The 3,863-nt window shown below is 50.4% G+C and overlaps 1 long non-coding RNA gene across 1 annotated transcript; it reads left to right on the top strand.

Moving 5' to 3' along the window:
* The first annotated feature begins 314 nt into the window (after positions 1 to 314).
* LOC105541667 lies at positions 315 to 3,427 on the top strand. The gene is made up of 3 exons (XR_001006368.1): positions 315 to 451; positions 2,343 to 2,440; positions 3,288 to 3,427. It is a non-coding gene; the product is annotated as an uncharacterized LOC105541667 (long non-coding RNA).
* Positions 3,428 to 3,863: the final 436 nt, after the last annotated feature.

Below are 3,863 nucleotides of genomic sequence, written 5' to 3'. Positions count from 1 at the left end.
GCGGGCGGCTGCCGCGGGCCCCAGGAGTGGGGAACCAGTTGGGAGAGCGGGGTTGGGGGCGGACCCCAGGGCCGCACCCCTGGTGCCCCCCATCTCCTTTCTACCGCCACAGACCCAAGAACCCTAAATCTGCGGCACGAAGCGCGGCGCCCGCAGCCCCCGGCTGGGCCCCGGCGGGGATGGGCGGGTAGGGGGCGGAGCGCAGCGCAGCGCGGGGCGGCGGGAAAGGGGCGGAGAGGATAGCTTGGGCTCTGGCGGGCCGCGGGACTGGCAGAACCTGCGGGCTAGGTGGGTGGCTCGCCAGCCGGGACGAAGGGAAATGAGGACCGCCGCTCCGGGGCGCGAGTAGGCGCGTGGAGTCCAGGGGCTCAGCCGCCGCGCCTCCTCCTCCTGCAGCTGGAGACTGCAACAGCGACGGGCGCACCGGCAGCAGCGACGACCCTGCGCGCAGGTGGGCACCCCAGAGCGCGGCGCTCTGCCCGCTCCCCTGGCCACCGCGGGCCGGATGCCCGCTTTTCCAGGCCACTGCGCTTGGGGGCAAGGGCTGGGTAGGTCCAGGGGCAGAAGGAAGGTGCACGGCCCCGTGGTGTGCGCGCTTATGCGCGCACGCTGTGGTAGGTGGGGAAGAGGTGCAGAAAAGCTGCCTTCCTTAGGGTTCACTACCTCAGTTCCACTGTCCCCACCCCACCCCTTCTGAGGAGCTGAGCACCGGTGGGGCTTTGGAGAACTGCGATCTCCTACCCGCCCCGCAGTATCGGTGGTGTGTGCAGGTTGCCCTTCTCTTCACAGTCCACACCCAGCAACCATCAGGACGCCCCCTGCTCCCGGCCCGAAGACTGTAGGGACCATGGGAGGAGAGAGTGGTGGCTGGACCGGTCGGGGCGTGTGCGCGGAAGGCTGGAGTTGCTTGAGTATTGTCTGCCGGGGCCGGCGCTTGCGTCAGGGTGCTCCCTCGCGCTTTCGGGGGCTAGAGAATGGGTTTGCTGAACTTATTCTGAGGGCTGATTCTGCACATGCCCTTGGCGCCTTGTGCACGTTTGGACGAGGGTTTAATGGAGGCACGTGGGAGCAGTATCGATCTCTGGCGGGTCCCCAAAGACCCTCTTGGGATAGTCCAGAGCGTGTTCCGGGTTGAGAGGGAAAGGAGAGTGTTCCGTGTGAATGTCCGTCCTAGGGAGGAGGAGAAGAGTGTCTCAAGGAGACTTGATTTTCTTGTATTTGCTGCAATTCCATAAACCAAATCATGCTTTCGAGGCGTTAAAGTAAATTACGGGTAAGTGGGGCGGATCTCTGCCGGGGATAAAGAAGCTCCCGGGTTTGCGGGGTAGCGGGCCTGGCTGGCGTGCACGCTCGGTGGCTTTTGGCGCTGTCTCGCCTAGGTAGTGGGGGTGGAGGTGGTGGTGCTTGTGTCTTTGACTTAAGGTGCTGGAGCGAGGTTTACTTGTCCTAGGTAGACTGTGGGACTTGGAGGAGGTAAAAAAGCTTCGCGGCGCGGTTATTCGCAATTAACTCCAGAATCTCAGTGTGTGTCTGTCGGTCGGTCTCTCTCTCTCTGTCTCTCTCTCTGTTTCTCTCTCTGTCTCTGGCTCTGTCTCTCTGTCTCTGCCTCTGTCTCTCTCTCTCTGTCTCTCTCTCACACACACACACACACGCGCGCGCACGTCTCATGGCTGCTTGGACTTGCTGATAGTTGTTCATGAATTTTTATTCCTGTTTGTTCATTTCCTGACTTTTTTTTTTTTTTTTTTGGAAAAAGGACTTACCTGTATTAAAATCCGTGGGGTTTCAGAAAGACCCTTCCGCAGTCATTCATATTCAAATCAAGGATAGGGCATTTTGATGAAAATACTCCACCAAACTGCTGTTTGGATTGGACAAAACTGTAGTTCAGGTTAGAATTACTGTTATTTTAAATAGATATCTTACAACCTTGTGGTAAAGTAATCTTAGCCTGAATCGCCCCTGATCTTTCTTTGTGTCAATTTACAGAATTCTGAAATACCAAATGAACAAAGCGGTGAAGTTTTCTTCTAATTTTAAACGACAGGTCTTGAAATTACTGTTAAGTTGAGTTCTGCGACTCCATCTCTTTAATGATCGGCCGAGAGTGGTGTATAGTTGATGATCTGAGACTTACGTATGTTTCAATTTCTAATCAAATAATTTATCATACCATTGGGGAGAAGGACGCCTTAGGAATTTTCCACACAGAGGAGAAAGAACATTTTTGTCTTTTGGAGCAAATATTTTGCCACTTTTTCCCCAGATGTCCCCGTTAGATGTCTAGAAAAGATGCATTGTTGACGAATAATACATGATTTATTTCTCTTTTATGTCTACAGGTGGCAGTGTAGAAGCCAAACCGGGAGCTTCTAGAAGTGGTTTCTGAAAGAGTCAAATGTACATGAGTAAGCAAGCACAGGAATCTGAAAAACCACAGGTATGTAGGACAATTAATCCACCTATCCAGCTTTATAATGATTGCATTCCAGTAGTACTAACCCATTTGCTCTTATGTTCAATATTTTGACACTTACATAAACTTCTATGAAGTGAAATGTATTTTGAGGTAACCTTCGAGGAGAAACCGGGTCTAATCTATTTCTGACAATGTATTTAAATAAAAATTCTGCATGTCATTATATTACATGACTTTTTACTGTTCTAAAAGAGTTGTTTTTCCATTGTGACCATGTGGCTTTGCATTTAACCAGTTGTTTGATATTTGCTTTTCAAAACACTTTTCCTGAAACTGTATAAAACTGCCAGTTGTTCTGAATAATTTCATTTGAGATAATGTTAACAGAGTCACCTGCATGAACCAATAGCAGTATCAACTTAAAAAATTTTTTTATGAGACAGGGTTTGGCCTTGTCACCCAGGTGGGGGACAGTGGCAGGATCTCAGCTCACTACGACCTCCATCTCCTGGGCTCAAGTGATCCTCCCACCTCAGCCTCCTGAGTAGCTGGGACTACAGGTGTGCACGAGCACGCCGGGGTTGTTTTTGTATTTTTTGTAGAGACAGGGTTTTGCCATATTGTCCAGGCTGGTTTTTAACTCCTGGGCTCAAGTGATCTGCCTGCCTTGGCCTCCCACTGTATTAGGACTACAGGTGTGAGCCACTGCACCCAGCCAAGTATCAGCTTTTAATAAAATTGCGTTTCACTGTTGAATTGACGTAACACCGATCAGAACACAGATGCATTAGGAGGCTTCTTTTAAACCAAACCCTTCTGCTATTAACCTTCTGATGATTTTTCTCCTACTACCTTGCTGTTTTTACAGGCCCACTAATTTGCCTGCTTGACTAAAATAAGGACGAGTTGTGTGCTGAGGAGAGACATGTTTGTAATGTTATTCATTGTGACACAGTTCAAAAGAATTTGCCTTTGATTCTCATTAAAATGTAAAGTTTTGCATATTAAGGTCCTTTTTCAACAACTGAGCAATTCTTTATAATGAAGGGCAGAAGATGTCAAAGGGAAGAAAATGTTTACCTTTGTGGGCTTTTACTTTCTTTCGTGGGAATGGTAGGTCATAGCTATTGGTAGTTTTTTTTTTTTTTTTTCTGAGAAGGAGTCTCGCTCTGTCGCCCAGGCTGGAGTGCAGTGGCACGATCTCGGCTCACTGCAACCTTCACCTCCCGGGTTCAAGCGATTCCCCTGCCTCAGCCTCCTGAGTGGCTGGGATTACAGGCACCCGCCACTACACCTGGCTAATTTTTGTATTTTTAGTCCAGATGGGGTTTCACCGTGTCGGTGAGGCTGGTCTCCAACTCCTGACCTCAGGTGATCCTCCCGCCTCTGTCTCCCAAAGTGCTGGGATTATAGGCATGAGCCACCACCTGCCACCGCTGTTGGT

This window comes from Mandrillus leucophaeus, unplaced genomic scaffold (genome assembly GCF_000951045.1).
Source record: "Mandrillus leucophaeus isolate KB7577 unplaced genomic scaffold, Mleu.le_1.0 Scaffold243, whole genome shotgun sequence".
Classification (NCBI taxonomy): domain Eukaryota; kingdom Metazoa; phylum Chordata; class Mammalia; order Primates; family Cercopithecidae; genus Mandrillus; species Mandrillus leucophaeus.
Note: the sequence above shows the minus strand (reverse complement) of the source record. Positions and strands in the feature narration are given on the sequence as shown.